This window comes from Lathyrus oleraceus, chromosome 2 (genome assembly GCF_024323335.1).
Source record: "Lathyrus oleraceus cultivar Zhongwan6 chromosome 2, CAAS_Psat_ZW6_1.0, whole genome shotgun sequence".
NCBI classification, from domain to species: domain Eukaryota; kingdom Viridiplantae; phylum Streptophyta; class Magnoliopsida; order Fabales; family Fabaceae; genus Lathyrus; species Lathyrus oleraceus.
In genome coordinates this window covers 274,661,708-274,681,228 of record NC_066580.1, presented here as the reverse complement: position 1 = coordinate 274,681,228, position 19,521 = coordinate 274,661,708, and the positions used below count along the sequence as shown (strand labels likewise).

The following is a 19,521-nucleotide window of genomic DNA, read 5'->3' as shown; positions in this document are numbered from 1 at the left end:
ATGGGCTTAAACAAAGTAATATGCTTAAAATAATAAAATTAAAAACCTATTAGCTATTTTTCAAAAAATGTAAAGATTAATTTTATCGTAACTTACAAATTTTAGAATCACATACTCATTCACTAAAAATATAATTAATATACCGCAGAAAGAAGAAAAATGTCACGAATCATTAAATGTAGTTAGTATTGTATTATTGATGAACGAAGTTTTTTCATTATTTTACTTTTATCTTGTTTATTGTCATTTAATCTTAAGTAATTATTTTCTTTTTTACTTGGTCTTATTTGATTTGAGATGACTTTTGTAGTTTACTCTTATTTAAAAAAAATGAAATATTAACCTAAGATAAACAATTTTAACTTTCGATTACTCCACCAATTCCTACAAGATATAAATTCGAAGTAACAACTTATTAATTTTGTTGATGTTGTATAAACTATTGTATTTAACGTGGCAATAAATAAAATAAGATTCGACTGAAAAACAAATCCGTTGTAGTCTAGTTGGTCAGGATACTCGCTCTCACCCGAGAGACCCGGGTTCAAGTCCCGGCAACGGAATTTATTTATTATTAATTTCAAATTCGCCATTAAATCAAGCCTCATTTATCATTCAACGGATAAAGAATGAATAAAGGAGAATCAAGGAAGATTCAATGGATGATAAGGACATATAGGTCGACACTTGTTGTTGATTGAGAACCACCGAATCAGCCACTCAATGGAATGGTAACGGTAGGTAAATATTATCATTTTTGATCTCTCGATTGAAAAATTATGAATAAGAAATTTTGTAACTTCAAATGAATGGTCGGGTAATAGAAACTTAACGACGAGATTAATTATCATTTTCGCAATCCTCCGAGTGTAGAGTAGGTGAAAATTCTACCAATTTATGGCCCACCATACGATGTGTTATATTAACTCATAAATGCTCTTTTCCATTAGGATAGCATGGTATGCCCCAATCATTATAGGTAAAATGGTAGATTTTCTGGACCACGTTTTTATTATTGCCTTTTCCTTCTTCTTTTGTATTAAGCTTCTTTATTTTTCTTAATAAATGATTCTCTACAAAAGGATTTTTTTTTCGTGAACGTGTCATAGTTGTTAATTATTCCTCTTATAATTTGTAAAAAGTGATTTTTTCTCTTATATTTTATATTTCAAATTTTTTAAAATAAAATGTAGAATCTCTAAAAAAGAAAATCATATAATGTCATAGTAAATTGCGCTCTTTCTTTTGTAAAGACAAAGAAACAAATTCTATTTTCTCTACGCTCCACTGACTATTACTACAGCGATGAAGAACCAAATTATCACTATATTTATTATCTTTTTCTAGTTCTTCTTCCAAGTGCAGTATAACCCCAGGGAGTTGAGGGGTTTTTTTCTACCAATTGCGCCCTCCCTTCACCACCCACCCCCATGTGGATAGTCTACAGGGTTCATAACTACCCCTCTTACTACCGCACGCTTGCCTCGCCAATGTTTAGCTCCGCTCTGCCCAAACTTTTCAGTTTACCCCGACATTCCCTACTTGTTCGCATGTTGCTGAGCAGTTTTTTGATATCAAACGGACCTCTCAAAAGGTGTTTTTAATGTTGCTGATTTACCCTCTTTTGCAATCAGTTTCGCTACAGCACCCGAGTAGTTAGTTTACTCTTATTTTTAAAAAATGAAATATTAACCTAAGATAAATATATTAACTTTCGTTTACTCCACCAATTCTAGAAGATATTAAGTTCGAAGTAACAACTTATTAATTTTGTTGATGTTGATATAAACTATTGTATTTTTACGTGGCAATAAATAAAATACGATTTCGATTGATAAACAAATCGGTTGTAATTTAGTTTGTCAGGATACTCGGCTCTCACCACGAGATCCCCGATTCAAGTCTCGGCAACGAAATTTCTTTTACCCGGGTTCAAGTCCTGGCAACGGAATTTCTTTTATTAACTTTCAAATTCGCCATTAAATCAAGCCTCGTTATCAATGTTAAACAGATAAGAATGAAGATCAGAGAATCAAGGAGATTCGTCAAGAATTTTATAAACGAAAAGAAGACGCAAAGGAAGGTGTAACAATGGCTACCACATCAGTTGAATCAATAGGAAATGTGTAACAATGGAAACCACATCAGTTGAATCAATGGGAAAGATGTAACAATGGCTACCACATCAGTTGAATCAATTAACTTAAGCCTATCTTCTAAAAAAATAACAACATAAATGAACATGGGCCGATACATATATGGGCTTAAACAAAGTAATACGCTTAAAATAATATAAATTAAACCTATTTAGCTATTTTTCAAAAAATGTATCGCGTAACTTACAAATTTTAGAATCAACATACTCATTCACTACAAAATATAATTAATATACGGCAGAAAGAAGAAAAAATGTCACGAAATCATTAAATTGTAGTTAGTATTTGTATTATTGATTAACGAAGTTTTTTTCATTATTTTACTTTTATCTTGTTTATTGTCATTTAATCTTAAGTAATTATTTTCTTTTTACTTGGTCTTATTTGATTTGAGATGACTTTTGTAGTTTACTCTTATTTAAAAAAATGAAATATTAACCTAAGATAAAAATTTAACTTTCGATTACTCCACCAATCTACAAGATATTAATTCGAAGTAACAACTTATTAATTTGTTGATGTTGATATAACTATTGTATTTAACGTGGCAAAAATAAAATAAGATTTCGACTGAAAAAACAAATCCGTTGTAGTCTAGTTGTCAGGATACTCGGCTCTCACCCGAGAGACCCGGGTTCAAGTCCCGGCAACGGAATTTATTTTTTAAATTTCAAATTCGCCATTAAATCAAGCCTCATTTATCATTCAACGGATAACGAATGAATTAAGGAGAATCAAGAGGAATTCAATGGATGATAAGGACATATAGGTCGACACTTGTTGTTGATTGAACCACCGATCAGCCACTCAATGAATGGTAACGGTAGGTAAATATTATCATTTTTGATCCTCCGATTGAAAAATTAATATAATTTTGTAACTTCAAATGAATGTGGTAGGGTAATACTAACTCTAACGACGAGATTAATTATCATTTTTCGCAAATCCTCCGAAGTTTAGAGTAGGTGAAAATTCTACCAATTTATGGCCCACCATACGATGTGTTATATTAACTCATAAATGCTCTTTTCCATTAGGGATAGCAATGTATGCCCCATCATTATAGGTAAAATGGTAGATTTTTCTGGACCACGTTTTTTATTATTGCCTTTTCTTCTTTTGTATTAAGCTTCTTTTTTTTCTTAATAAATGATTCTCTACAAAAGGATTTTTTTTTCGTGAACGTGTCATAGTTGTTAATTATTCCTCTTATATTTGTAAAAAAGTGAATTTTTTCTCTTATATTTTATATTTCAAATTTTTAAAATAAATGTGTAGAATCTCTAAAAAAAGAAAATCATATAATGTCATAGTAAATTGCTCTTTTCTTTGTAAAGACAAAGAAACAAATTCTATTTCTCTACGCTCCACTGACTATTTACTACAGCGATGAGAACCAAATTATCACTATATTTATTCATTTTTCTAGTTCTTCTTCCAAGTGCAGTATAACCCCAAGGAGTTGAGGGGTTTTTTCTACCAATTGGCGCCCTCCCTTCACCACCCCCATGTGGATAGTCTACACAGGGTTCATAAACTACCCCTCTTACTACCGCACGCTTGCCTCGCCAATGTTTAGCTCCGGCTCTGCCCAAACTTTTCAGGTTTACCCCCCGACATTCCCTACTTGTTCGCATGTTGCTGAGCAGTTTTTTTTTGATATCAAACGGACCTCTCAAAAGGTTTTTTAATGTTGCTGATTTACCCCTTTTTGCAATCAGTTCGCTACAGCACCCGAGTAGTTAGTTTACTCTTATTTTTAAAAATGAAATATTAACCTAAGATAAAATATTAACTTTCGTTTACTCCACCAATTCTAGAAGATATTAAGTTCGAAGTAACAACTTATTAATTTTGTTGATGTTGATATAAACTATTGTATTTTACGTGGCAATAAATAAAATACGATTTCGATTGATAAACAAATCGGTTGTAATTTAGTTTGTCAGGATACTCGGCTCTCACCCGATTCCCGGATTCAAGTCTCGGCAACGAAATTTCTTTTACCCGGGTTCAAGTCCTGGCAACGGAATTTCTTTTATTAACTTTCAAATTCGCCATTAAATCAAGCCTCGTATTCAATGTTAAACAGATAAAGAATGAAGATCAGAGAATCAAGGAAGATTCGTCAAGAATTTTATAACGAAAAGAAGACGCAAAAGGAAAGGTGTAACAATGGCTACCACATCAGTTGAATCAATAGGAAGGTGTGTAACAATGGAAACCACATCAGTTGAATCAATGGGAAAGATGTAACAATGGCTACCACATCAGTTGAATCAATTAACTTAAGCCTATCTTCTAAAATAATAACAACATAAATGAACATGGGCCGATACATATATGGGCTTAAACAAAGTAATGCTTAAAATAATATAAATTAAAAACCTATTTAGCTATTTTTCAAAAAATGTAAAGATTAATTTTATCGGAACTTACAAATTTTAGAATCAACATACTCATTCACTACAAAAATATAATTAATATACGGCAGAAAGAAGAAAAATGTCACGAAATCATTAAATTGTAGTTAGTATTTGTATTATTGATTGAACGAAGTTTTTTCATTATTTTACTTTTATCTTGTTTATTGTCATTTAATCTTAAGTAATTATTTTCTTTTTTACTTGGTCTTTTTGATTTGAGATGACTTTTGTAGTTTACTCTTATTTAAAAAAAATGAAATATTAACCTAAGATAAAAATTTAACTTTCGATTACTCCACCAATTCTACAAGATATTAAATTCGAAGTAACAACTTATTAATTTTGTTGATGTTGATATAACTATTGTATTTAACGTGGCAATAAATAAATAAGATTTCGACTGAAAACAAATCCGTTGTAGTCTAGTTGGTCAGGATACTCGGCTCACCCCGAGAGACCCGGGTTCAAGTCCCGGCAACGGAATTTATTTTTATAAATTTCAAATTCGCCATTAATTCAGCCTCATTTATCATTCACGGATAAAGAATGAATAAAGGAGAATCAAGGAAGATTCAATGGATGATAAGGACATATAGGTCGACACTTGTTGTTGATTGAGAACCACCGAATCAGCCACTCAATGAATGGTAACGGTAGGTAAATATTATCATTTTTGATCCTCCGATTGAAAAATTATGAATAATGAATTTTGTAACTTCAAATGAATGTGGTAGGGTAATAGAAATCTTAACGACGAGATTAATTATCATTTTTCGCAAATCCTCCGAAGTTTAGAGTAGGTGAAAATTCTACCAATTTATGCCCACCATACGATGTTTTATATTAACTCATAAATGCTCTTTTCCATTATGGATAGCAATGGTATGCCCAATCATTATAGGTAAAATGGTAGATTTTCTGGACCACGTTTTTATTTTGCCTTTTCTTCTTTTGTATTAGCTTCTTTATTTTTCTTAATAAATGATTCTCTACAAAAGGATTTTTTTTTCGTGAACGTGTCATAGTTGTTAATTATTCCTCTTATAATTTGTAAAAAAGTGAATTTTTTCTCTTATATTTTATATTTCAAATTTTTAAAATAAAATGTAGAATCTCTAAAAAAAGAAAATCATATAATGTCATAGTAAATTGCTCTTTTCTTTTGTAAAGACAAAGAAACAAATTCTATTTTCTCTACGCTCCACTGACTATTTACTACAGCGATGAAGAACCAAATTATCACTATATTTATTCATTTTTCTAGTTCTTCTTCCAAGTGCAGTATAACCCCAAGGAGTTGAGGGTTTTTTTCTACCAATTGCGCCCCCCCTTCACCACCCCCATGTGGATAGTCTACAGGGTTCATAACTACCCCTCTTACTACCGCACGCTTGCCTCGCCAATGTTTAGCTCCGGCTCTGCCCAAACTTTTCAGGTTTACCCCGACATTCCCTACTTGTTCGCATGTTGCTGAGCAGTTTTTTGATATCAAACGGACCTCTCAAAAGGTGTTTTTAATGTTGCTGATTTACCCTCTTTTGCAATCAGTTTCGCTACAGCACCGAGTAGTTTAGTTTACTCTTATTTTTAAAAATGAAATATTAACCTAAGCTAAATATTTAACTTTCGTTTACTCCCCAATTCTAGAAGATATTAAGTTCGAAGTAACAACTTATTAATTTTGTTGATGTTGATATAAACTATTGTATTTTACGTGGCAATAAATAAAATACGATTTCGATTGATAAACAAATCGGTTGTAATTTAGTTTGTCAGGATACTCGGCTCTCACCCGAGATTCCCGGATTCAAGTCTCGGCAACGAAATTTCTTTTACCCGGGTTCAAGTCCTGGCAACGGAATTTCTTTTATTAACTTTCAAATTCGCCATTAAATCAAGCCTCGTTATTCAATGTTAAACAGATAAAGAATGAAGATCAGAGAATCAAGGAAGATTCGTCAAGAATTTTATAAACGAAAAGAAGACGCAAAAGGAAAGGTGTAACAATGGCTACCACATCAGTTGAATCAATAGGAAAGGTGTAACAATGGAAACCACATCAGTTGAATCAATGGGAAAGATGTAACAATGGCTACCACATCAGTTGAATCAATTAACTTAAGCCTATCTTCTAAAAATAATAACATCATAAATGAACATGGGCCGATACATATATGGGCTTAAACAAAGTAATATGCTTAAAATAATATAAATTAAAACCTATTTAGCTATTTTCAAAAATGTAAAGATTAATTTTATCGTAACTTACAAATTTTAGAATCAACATACTCATTCACTAAAAAATATAATTAATATACGGCAGAAAGAAGAAAAAAAATGTCACGAAATCATTAAATTGTAGTTAGTATTTGTATTATTGATTGAACGAAGTTTTTTCATTATTTTACTTTTATCTTGTTTATTGTCATTTAATCTTAAGTATTATTTTCTTTTTTACTTGGTCTTATTTGATTTGAGATGACTTTTGTAGTTTACTCTTATTTAAAAAAAATGAAATATCAACCTAAGATAAAAAATTTAAACTTTCGATTACTCCACCAATTCTACAAGATATTAAATTCGAAGTAACAACTTATTAATTTTGTTGATGTTGATATAAACTATTGTATTTAACGTGGCAATAAATAAAATAAGATTTCGACTGAAAAACAAATCCGTTGTAGTCTAGTTGGTCAGGATACTCGGCTCTCACCCGAGAGACCCGGGTTCAAGTCCCGAGAACCACCGAATCAGCCACTCAATGAATGGTAACGGTAGGTAAATATCATTTGATTTTGCCTCCGATTGAAAAATTATGAATAAGAATTTTGTAACTTCAAATGAATGTGGTAGGGTAATAGAAATCTTAACGACGAGATTAATTATCATTTTTCGCAAATCCTCCGAAGTTTAGAGTAGGTGAAAATCTACCAATTTATGGCCCACCATACGATGTGTTATATTAACTCTAAATGCTCTTTTCCATTAGGGATAGCAATGGTATGCCCAATCATTATAGGTAAAATGGTAGATTTTCTGGACCACGTTTTTATTATTGCCTTTTCTTCTTTCTTTTGTATTAAGCTTCTTTATTTTTCTTAATAAATGATTCTCTACAAAAGGATTTTTTTTTCGTGAACGTGTCATAGTTGTTAATTATTCCTCTTATAATTTGTAAAAAAGTGAATTTTTTCTCTTATATTTTATATTTCAAAATTTTTTAAATAAAATGTAGAATCTCTAAAAAAAGAAAATCATATAATGTCATAGTAAATTGCTCTTTTCTTTGTGTAAGACAAAGAAACAAATTCTATTTTCTCTACGCTCCACTGACTATTTACTACAGCGATGAAGAACCAAATTATCACTATATTTATTCATTTTTCTAGTTCTTCTTCCAAGTGCAGTATAACCCCAAGGAGTTGAGGGTTTTTTTCTACCAATTGGCGCCCTCCCTTCACCACCCCCATGTGGATAGTCTACAGGGTTCATAACTACCCCTCTTACTACCGCACGCTTGCCTCGCCAATGTTTAGCTCCGGCTCTGCCCAAACTTTTCAGGTTTACCCCGACATTCCCTACTTGTTCGCATGTTGCTGAGCAGTTTTTTGATATCAAACGGACCTCTCAAAAGGTGTTTTTAATGTTGCTGATTTACCCTCTTTTGCAATCAGTTTCGCTACAGCACCCGAGTAGTTAGTTTACTCTTATTTTTAAAAAATGAAATATTAACCTAAGATAAAATATTTAACTTTCGTTTACTCCACCAATTCTAGAAGATATTAAGTTCGAAGTAACAACTTATTAATTTTGTTGATGTTGATATAAACTATTGTATTTTACGTGGCAATAAATAAAATACGATTTCGATTGATAAACAAATCGGTTGTAATTTAGTTTGTCAGGATACTCGGCTCTCACCCGAGAGACCCGGATTCAAGTCTCGGCAACGAAATTTCTTTTACCCGGGTTCAAGTCCTGGCAACGGAATTTCTTTTATTAACTTTCAAATTCGCCATTAAATCAAGCCTCGTTATTCAATGTTAAACAGATAAAGAATGAAGATCAGAGAATCAAGGAAGATTCGTCAAGAATTTTATAAACGAAAAGAAGACGCAAAAGGAAAGGTGTAACAATGGCTACCACATCAGTTGAATCAATAGGAAAGGTGTAACAATGGAAACCACATCAGTTGAATCAATGGGAAAGATGTAACAATGGCTACCACATCAGTTGAATCAATTAACTTAAGCCTATCTTCTAAAAATAATAACAACATAAATGAACATGGGCCGATACATATATGGGCTTAAACAAAGTAATATGCTTAAAATAATATAAATTAAAAACCTATTTAGCTATTTTTCAAAAAATGTAAAGATTAATTTTATCGTAACTTACAAATTTTAGAATCAACATACTCATTCACTAAAAAAATATAATTAATATACGGCAGAAAGAAGAAAAATGTCACGAAATCATTAAATTGTAGTTAGTATTTGTATTATTGATTGAACGAAGTTTTTTTCATTATTTTACTTTTATCTTGTTTATTGTCATTTAATCTTAAGTAATTATTTTCTTTTTTACTTGGTCTTATTTGATTTGAGATGACTTTTGTAGTTTACTCTTATTTAAAAAAAATGAAATATCAACCTAAGATAAAAAATTTAACTTTCGATTACTCCACCAATTCTACAAGATATTAAATTCGAAGTAACAACTTATTAATTTTGTTGATGTTGATATAAACTATTGTATTTAACGTGGCAATAAATAAAATAAGATTTCGACTGAAAAACAAATCCGTTGTAGTCTAGTTGGTCAGGATACTCGGCTCTCACCCGAGAGACCCGGGTTCAAGTCCCGGAGAACCACCGAATCAGCCACTCAATTAATGGTAACGGTAGGTAAATATTATCATTTTTGATCCTCCGATTGAAAAATTATGAATATGAATTTTGTAACTTCAAATGAATGTGGTAGGGTAATAGAAATCTTAACGACGAGATTAATTATCATTTTTCGCAAATCCTCCGAAGTTTAGAGTAGGTGAAAATTCTACCAATTTATGGCCCACCATACGATGTGTTATATTAACTCATAAATGCTCTTTTCCATTATGGATAGCAATGGTATGCCCAATCATTATAGGTAAAATGGTAGATTTTCTGGACCACGTTTTTATTATTGCCTTTTCTTCTTTTGTATTAAGCTTCTTTATTTTTCTTAATAAATGATTCTCTACAAAAGGATTTTTTTTCGTGAACGTGTCATAGTTGTTAATTATTCCTCTTATAATTTGTAAAAAAGTGAATTTTTTCTCTTATATTTTATATTTCAAAATTTTTAAAATAAAATGTAGAATCTCTAAAAAAAGAAAATCATATAATGTCATAGTAAATTGCTCTTTTCTTTTGTAAAGACAAAGAAACAAATTCTATTTTCTCTACGCTCCACTGACTATTTACTACAGCGATGAAGAACCAAATTATCACTATATTTATTCATTTTTCTAGTTCTTCTTCCAAGTGCAGTATAACCCCAAGGAGTTGAGGGGTTTTTTCTACCAATTGGCGCCCTCCCTTCACCACCCCCATGTGGATAGTCTACAGGGTTCATAACTACCCCTCTTACTACCGCACGCTTGCCTCGCCAATGTTTAGCTCCGGCTCTGCCCAAACTTTTCAGGTTTACCCCGACATTCCCTACTTGTTCGCATGTTGCTGAGCAGTTTTTTGATATCAAACGGACCTCTCAAAAGGTGTTTTTAATGTTGCTGATTTACCCTCTTTTGCAATCAGTTTCGCTACAGCACCCGAGTAGTTAGTTTACTCTTATTTTTAAAAAATGAAATATTAACCTAAGATAAAATATTTAACTTTCGTTTACTCCACCAATTCTAGAAGATATTAAGTTCGAAGTAACAACTTATTAATTTTGTTGATGTTGATATAAACTATTGTATTTTACGTGGCAATAAATAAAATACGATTTCGATTGATAAACAAATCGGTTGTAATTTAGTTTGTCAGGATACTCGGCTCTCACCCGAGAGACCCGGATTCAAGTCTCGGCAACGAAATTTCTTTTACCCGGGTTCAAGTCCTGGCAACGGAATTTCTTTTATTAACTTTCAAATTCGCCATTAAATCAAGCCTCGTTATTCAATGTTAAACAGATAAAGAATGAAGATCAGAGAATCAAGGAAGATTCGTCAAGAATTTTATAAACGAAAAGAAGACGCAAAAGGAAAGGTGTAACAATGGCTACCACATCAGTTGAATCAATAGGAAAGGTGTAACAATGGAAACCACATCAGTTGAATCAATGGGAAAGATGTAACAATGGCTACCACATCAGTTGAATCAATTAACTTAAGCCTATCTTCTAAAAATAATAACAACATAAATGAACATGGGCCGATACATATATGGGCTTAAACAAAGTAATATGCTTAAAATAATATAAATTAAAAACCTATTTAGCTATTTTTCAAAAAATGTAAAGATTAATTTTATCGTAACTTACAAATTTTAGAATCAACATACTCATTCACTAAAAAAATATAATTAATATACGGCAGAAAGAAGAAAAATGTCACGAAATCATTAAATTGTAGTTAGTATTTGTATTATTGATTGAACGAAGTTTTTTCATTATTTTACTTTTATCTTGTTTATTGTCATTTAATCTTAAGTAATTATTTTCTTTTTTACTTGGTCTTATTTGATTTGAGATGACTTTTGTAGTTTACTCTTATTTTAAAAAAATGAAATATTAACCTAAGATAAAAAATTTAACTTTCGATTACTCCACCAATTCTACAAGATATTAAATTCGAAGTAACAACTTATTAATTTTGTTGATGTTGATATAAACTATTGTATTTAACGTGGCAATAAATAAAATAAGATTTCGACTGAAAAACAAATTCGTTGTAGTCTAGTTGGTCAGGATACTCGGCTCTTCGCCATTAAATCAAGCCTCATTTATCATTCAACGGATAAAGAATGAATAAAGGAGAATCAAGGAAGATTCAATGGATGATAAGGACATATAGGTCGACACTTGTTGTTGATTGAGAACCACCGAATCAGCCACTCAATGAATGGTAACGGTAGGTAAATATTATCATTTTTGATCCACCGATTGAAAAATTATGAATATGAATTTTGTAACTTCAAATGAATGTGGTAGGGTAATAGAAATCTTAACGACGAGATTAATTATCATTTTTCGCAAATCCTCCGAAGTTTAGAGTAGGTGAAAATTCTACCAATTTATGGCCCACCATACGATGTGTTATATTAACTCATAAATGCTCTTTTCCATTATGGATAGCAATGGTATGCCCAATCATTATAGGTAAAATGGTAGATTTTCTGGACCACGTTTTTATTATTGCCTTTTCTTCTTTTGTATTAAGCTTCTTTATTTTTCTTAATAAATGATTCTCTACAAAAGGATTTTTTTTTCGTGAACGTGTCATAGTTGTTAATTATTCCTCTTATAATTTGTAAAAAAGTGAATTTTTTCTCTTATATTTTATATTTCAAATTTTTAAAAATAAAATGTAGAATCTCTAAAAAAAGAAAATCATATAATGTCATAGTAAATTGCTCTTTTCTTTTGTAAAGACAAAGAAACAAATTCTATTTTCTCTACGCTCCACTGACTATTTACTACAGCGATGAAGAACCAAATTATCACTATATTTATTCATTTTTCTAGTTCTTCTTCCAAGTGCAGTATAACCCCAAGGAGTTGAGGGGTTTTTTCTACCAATTGGCGCCCTCCCTTCACCACCCCCATGTGGATAGTCTACAGGGTTCATAACTACCCCTCTTACTACCGCACGCTTGCCTCGCCAATGTTTAGCTCCGGCTCTGCCCAAACTTTTCAGGTTTACCCCGACATTCCCTACTTGTTCGCATGTTGCTGAGCAGTTTTTTGATATCAAACGGACCTCTCAAAAGGTGTTTTTAATGTTGCTGATTTACCCTCTTTTGCAATCAGTTTCGCTACAGCACCCGAGTAGTTAGTTTACTCTTATTTTTAAAAAATGAAATATTAACCTAAGATAAAATATTTAACTTTCGTTTACTCCACCAATTCTAGAAGATATTAAGTTCGAAGTAACAACTTATTAATTTTGTTGATGTTGATATAAACTATTGTATTTTACGTGGCAATAAATAAAATACGATTTCGATTGATAAACAAATCGGTTGTAATTTAGTTTGTCAGGATACTCGGCTCTCACCCGAGAGACCCGGATTCAAGTCTCGGCAACGAAATTTCTTTTACCCGGGTTCAAGTCCTGGCAACGGAATTTCTTTTATTAACTTTCAAATTCGCCATTAAATCAAGCCTCGTTATTCAATGTTAAACAGATAAAGAATGAAGATCAGAGAATCAAGGAAGATTCGTCAAGAATTTTATAAACGAAAAGAAGACGCAAAAGGAAAGGTGTAACAATGGCTACCACATCAGTTGAATCAATAGGAAAGGTGTAACAATGGAAACCACATCAGTTGAATCAATGGGAAAGATGTAACAATGGCTACCACATCAGTTGAATCAATTAACTTAAGCCTATCTTCTAAAAATAATAACAACATAAATGAACATGGGCCGATACATATATGGGCTTAAACAAAGTAATATGCTTAAAATAATATAAATTAAAAACCTATTTAGCTATTTTTCAAAAAATGTAAAGATTAATTTTATCGTAACTTACAAATTTTAGAATCAACATACTCATTCACTAAAAAAATATAATTAATATACGGCAGAAAGAAGAAAAATGTCACGAAATCATTAAATTGTAGTTAGTATTTGTATTATTGATTGAACGAAGTTTTTTCATTATTTTACTTTTATCTTGTTTATTGTCATTTAATCTTAAGTAATTATTTTCTTTTTTACTTGGTCTTATTTGATTTGAGATGACTTTTGTAGTTTACTCTTATTTAAAAAAAATGAAATATTAACCTAAGATAAAAATTTAACTTTCGATTACTCCACCAATTCTACAAGATATTAAATTCGAAGTAACAACTTATTAATTTTGTTGATGTTGATATAAACTATTGTATTTAACGTGGCAATAAATAAAATAAGATTTCGACTGAAAAACAAATCCGTTGTAGTCTAGTTGGTCAGGATACTCGGCTCTCACCCGAGAGACCCGGGTTCAAGTCCCGGCAACGGAATTTATTTTTATTAAATTTCAAATTCGCCATTAAATCAAGCCTCATTTATCATTCAACGGATAAAGGAGAATCAAGGAAGATTCAATGGATGATAAGGACATATAGGTCGACACTTGTTGTTGATTGAGAACCACCGAATCAGCCACTCAATGAATGGTAACGGTAGGTAAATATTATCATTTTTGATCCTCCGATTGAAAAATTATGAATATGAATTTTGTAACTTCAAATGAATGTGGTAGGGTAATAGAAATCTTAACGACGAGATTAATTATCATTTTTCGCAAATCCTCCGAAGTTTAGAGTAGGTGAAAATTCTACCAATTTATGGCCCACCATACGATGTGTTATATTAACTCATAAATGCTCTTTTCCATTATGGATAGCAATGGTATGCCCAATCATTATAGGTAAAATGGTAGATTTTCTGGACCACGTTTTTATTATTGCCTTTTCTTCTTTTGTATTAAGCTTCTTTATTTTTCTTAATAAATGATTCTCTACAAAAGGATTTTTTTTCGTGAACGTGTCATAGTTGTTAATTATTCCTCTTATAATTTGTAAAAAAGTGAATTTTTTCTCTTATATTTTATATTTCAAAATTTTTAAAATAAAATGTAGAATCTCTAAAAAAAGAAAATCATATAATGTCATAGTAAATTGCTCTTTTCTTTTGTAAAGACAAAGAAACAAATTCTATTTTCTCTACGCTCCACTGACTATTTACTACAGCGATGAAGAACCAAATTATCACTATATTTATTCATTTTTCTAGTTCTTCTTCCAAGTGCAGTATAACCCCAAGGAGTTGAGGGGTTTTTTCTACCAATTGGCGCCCTCCCTTCACCACCCCCATGTGGATAGTCTACAGGGTTCATAACTACCCCTCTTACTACCGCACGCTTGCCTCGCCAATGTTTAGCTCCGGCTCTGCCCAAACTTTTCAGGTTTACCCCGACATTCCCTACTTGTTCGCATGTTGCTGAGCAGTTTTTTGATATCAAACGGACCTCTCAAAAGGTGTTTTTAATGTTGCTGATTTACCCTCTTTTGCAATCAGTTTCGCTACAGCACCCGAGTAGTTAGTTTACTCTTATTTTTAAAAAATGAAATATTAACCTAAGATAAAATATTTAACTTTCGTTTACTCCACCAATTCTAGAAGATATTAAGTTCGAAGTAACAACTTATTAATTTTGTTGATGTTGATATAAACTATCGTATTTTACGTGGCAATAAATAAAATACGATTTCGATTGATAAACAAATCGGTTGTAATTTAGTTTGTCAGGATACTCGGCTCTCACCCGAGAGACCCGGATTCAAGTCTCGGCAACGAAATTTCTTTTACCCGGGTTCAAGTCCTGGCAACGGAATTTCTTTTATTAACTTTCAAATTCGCCATTAAATCAAGCCTCGTTATTCAATGTTAAACAGATAAAGAATGAAGATCAGAGAATCAAGGAAGATTCGTCAAGAATTTTATAAACGAAAAGAAGACGCAAAAGGAAAGGTGTAACAATGGCTACCACATCAGTTGAATCAATAGGAAAGGTGTAACAATGGAAACCACATCAGTTGAATCAATGGGAAAGATGTAACAATGGCTACCACATCAGTTGAATCAATTAACTTAAGCCTATCTTCTAAAAATAATAACAACATAAATGAACATGGGCCGATACATATATGGGCTTAAACAAAGTAATATGCTTAAAATAATATAAATTAAAAACCTATTTAGCTATTTTTCAAAAAATGTAAAGATTAATTTTATCGTAACTTACAAATTTTAGAATCAACATACTCATTCACTAAAAAAATATAATTAATATACGGCAGAAAGAAGAAAAATGTCACGAAATCATTAAATTGTAGTTAGTATTTGTATTATTGATTGAACGAAGTTTTTTCATTATTTTACTTTTATCTTGTTTATTGTCATTTAATCTTAAGTAATTATTTTCTTTTTTACTTGGTCTTATTTGATTTGAGATGACTTTTGTAGTTTACTCTTATTTAAAAAAATGAAATATTAACCTAAGATAAAAATTTTAACTTTCGATTACTCCACCAATTCTACAAGATATTAAATTCGAAGTAACAACTTATTAATTTTGTTGATGTTGATATAAACTATTGTATTTAACGTGGCAATAAATAAAATAAGATTTCGACTGAAAAACAAATCCGTTGTAGTCTAGTTGGTCAGGATACTCGGCTCTCACCCGAGAGACCCGGGTTCAAGTCCCGGCAACGGAATTTATTTTTATTAAATTTCAAATTCGCCATTAAATCAATGGATGATAAGGACATATAGGTCGACACTTGTTGTTGATTGAGAACCACCGAATCAGCCACTCAATGAATGGTAACGGTAGGTAAATATTATCATTTTTGATCCTCCGATTGAAAAATTATGAATATGAATTTTGTAACTTCAAATGAATGTGGTAGGGTAATAGAAATCTTAACGACGAGATTAATTATCATTTTTCGCAAATCCTCCGAAGTTTAGAGTAGGTGAAAATTCTACCAATTTATGGCCCACCATACGATGTGTTATATTAACTCATAAATGCTCTTTTCCATTATGGATAGCAATGGTATGCCCAATCATTATAGGTAAAATGGTAGATTTTCTGGACCACGTTTTTATTATTGCCTTTTCTTCTTTTGTATTAAGCTTCTTTATTTTTCTTAATAAATGATTCTCTACAAAAGGATTTTTTTTCGTGAACGTGTCATAGTTGTTAATTATTCCTCTTATAATTTGTAAAAAAGTGAATTTTTTCTCTTATATTTTATATTTCAAATTTTTAAAATAAAATGTAGAATCTCTAAAAAAAGAAAATCATATAATGTCATAGTAAATTGCTCTTTTCTTTTGTAAAGACAAAGAAACAAATTCTATTTTCTCTACGCTCCACTGACTATTTACTACAGCGATGAAGAACCAAATTATCACTATATTTATTCATTTTTCTAGTTCTTCTTCCAAGTGCAGTATAACCCCAAGGAGTTGAGGGGTTTTTTCTACCAATTGGCGCCCTCCCTTCACCACCCCCATGTGGATAGTCTACAGGGTTCATAACTACCCCTCTTACTACCGCACGCTTGCCTCGCCAATGTTTAGCTCCGGCTCTGCCCAAACTTTTCAGGTTTACCCCGACATTCCCTACTTGTTCGCATGTTGCTGAGCAGTTTTTTGATATCAAACGGACCTCTCAAAAGGTGTTTTTAATGTTGCTGATTTACCCTCTTTTGCAATCAGTTTCGCTACAGCACCCGAGTAGTTAGTTTACTCTTATTTTTAAAAAATGAAATATTAACCTAAGATAAAATATTTAACTTTCGTTTACTCCACCAATTCTAGAAGATATTAAGTTCGAAGTAACAACTTATTAATTTTGTTGATGTTGATATAAACTATCGTATTTTACGTGGCAATAAATAAAATACGATTTCGATTGATAAACAAATCGGTTGTAATTTAGTTTGTCAGGATACTCGGCTCTCACCCGAGAGACCCGGATTCAAGTCTCGGCAACGAAATTTCTTTTACCCGGGTTCAAGTCCTGGCAACGGAATTTCTTTTATTAACTTTCAAATTCGCCATTAAATCAAGCCTCGTTATTCAATGTTAAACAGATAAAGAATGAAGATCAGAGAATCAAGGAAGATTCGTCAAGAATTTTATAAACGAAAAGAAGACGCAAAAGGAAAGGTGTAACAATGGCTACCACATCAGTTGAATCAATAGGAAAGGTGTAACAATGGAAACCACATCAGTTGAATCAATGGGAAAGATGTAACAATGGCTACCACATCAGTTGAATCAATTAACTTAAGCCTATCTTCTAAAAATAATAACAACATAAATGAACATGGGCCGATACATATATGGGCTTAAACAAAGTAATATGCTTAAAATAATATAAATTAAAAACCTATTTAGCTATTTTTCAAAAAATGTAAAGATTAATTTTATCGTAACTTACAAATTTTAGAATCAACATACTCATTCACTAAAAAAATATAATTAATATACGGCAGAAAGAAGAAAAATGTCACGAAATCATTAAATTGTAGTTAGTATTTGTATTATTGATTGAACGAAGTTTTTTCATTATTTTACTTTTATCTTGTTTATTGTCATTTAATCTTAAGTAATTATTTTCTTTTTTACTTGGTCTTATTTGATTTGAGATGACTTTTGTAGTTTACTCTTATTTAAAAAAATGAAATATTAACCTAAGATAAAAATTTTAACTTTCGATTACTCCACCAATTCTACAAGATATTAAATTCGAAGTAACAACTTATTAATTTTGTTGATGTTGATATAAACTATTGTATTTAACGTGGCAATAAATAAAATAAGATTTCGACTGAAAAACAAATCCGTTGTAGTCTAGTTGGTCAGGATACTCGGCTCTCACCCGAGAGACCCGGGTTCAAGTCCCGGCAACGGAATTTATTTTTATTAAATTTCAAATTCGCCATTAAATCAATGGATGATAAGGACATATAGGTCGACACTTGTTGTTGATTGAGAACCACCGAATCAGCCACTCAATGAATGGTAACGGTAGGTAAATATTATCATTTTTGATCCTCCGATTGAAAAATTATGAATATGAATTTTGTAACTTCAAATGAATGTGGTAGGGTAATAGAAATCTTAACGACGAGATTAATTATCATTTTTCGCAAATCCTCCGAAGTTTAGAGTAGGTGAAAATTCTACCAATTTATGGCCCACCATACGATGTGTTATATTAACTCATAAATGCTCTTTTCCATTATGGATAGCAATGGTATGCCCAATCATTATAGGTAAAATGGTAGATTTTCTGGACCACGTTTTTATTATTGCCTTTTCTTCTTTTGTATTAAGCTTCTTTATTTTTCTTAATAAATGATTCTCTACAAAAGGATTTTTTTTCGTGAACGTGTCATAGTTGTTAATTATTCCTCTTATAATTTGTAAAAAAGTGAATTTTTTCTCTTATATTTTATATTTCAAATTTTTTAAAATGTAGAATCTCTAAAAAAAGAAAATCATATAATGTCATAGTAAATTGCTCTTTTCTTTTGTAAAGACAAAGAAACAAATTCTATTTTCTCTACGCTCCACTGACTATTTACTACAGCGATGAAGAACCAAATTATCACTATATTTATTCATTTTTCTAGTTCTTCTTCCAAGTGCAGTATAACCCCAAGGAGTTGAGGGGTTTTTTCTACCAATTGGCGCCCTCCCTTCACCACCCCCATGTGGATAGTCTACAGGGTTCATAACTACCCCTCTTACTACCGCACGCTTGCCTCGCCAATGTTTAGCTCCGGCTCTGCCCAAACTTTTCAGGTTTACCCCGACATTCCCTACTTGTTCGCATGTTGCTGAGCAGTTTTTTGATATCAAACGGACCTCTCAAAAGGTGTTTTTAATGTTGCTGATTTACCCTCTTTTGCAATCAGTTTCGCTACAGCACCCGAGTAGTTAGTTTACTCTTATTTTTAAAAAATGAAATATTAACCTAAGATAAAATATTTAACTTTCGTTTACTCCACCAATTCTAGAAGATATTAAGTTCGAAGTAACAACTTATTAATTTTGTTGATGTTGATATAAACTATCGTATTTTACGTGGCAATAAATAAAATACGATTTCGATTGATAAACAAATCGGTTGTAATTTAGTTTGTCAGGAT

General features: G+C 31.4%; 6 non-coding genes across 6 annotated transcripts; all 6 read left to right on the top strand.

Moving 5' to 3' along the window:
• The first annotated feature begins 491 nt into the window (after nt 1-491).
• TRNAE-CUC (transfer RNA glutamic acid (anticodon CUC)) lies at nt 492-563 on the top strand. The gene has a single exon. It is a non-coding gene; the product is annotated as a tRNA-Glu (tRNA).
• A 2,176-nt stretch (nt 564-2,739) lies between these two features.
• Nucleotides 2,740-2,811, top strand: TRNAE-CUC (transfer RNA glutamic acid (anticodon CUC)). The gene has a single exon. It is a non-coding gene; the product is annotated as a tRNA-Glu (tRNA).
• Nucleotides 2,812-9,387: 6,576 nt separating this feature from the next.
• On the top strand, nt 9,388-9,465 carry TRNAE-CUC (transfer RNA glutamic acid (anticodon CUC)). The gene has a single exon. It is a non-coding gene; the product is annotated as a tRNA-Glu (tRNA).
• Nucleotides 9,466-13,730: 4,265 nt separating this feature from the next.
• Nucleotides 13,731-13,803, top strand: TRNAE-CUC (transfer RNA glutamic acid (anticodon CUC)). The gene has a single exon. It is a non-coding gene; the product is annotated as a tRNA-Glu (tRNA).
• A 2,189-nt stretch (nt 13,804-15,992) lies between these two features.
• On the top strand, nt 15,993-16,065 carry TRNAE-CUC (transfer RNA glutamic acid (anticodon CUC)). Its single transcript has one exon. It is a non-coding gene; the product is annotated as a tRNA-Glu (tRNA).
• A 2,141-nt stretch (nt 16,066-18,206) lies between these two features.
• TRNAE-CUC (transfer RNA glutamic acid (anticodon CUC)) lies at nt 18,207-18,279 on the top strand. Its single transcript has one exon. It is a non-coding gene; the product is annotated as a tRNA-Glu (tRNA).
• The last annotated feature ends 1,242 nt before the right edge of the window (nt 18,280-19,521 follow it).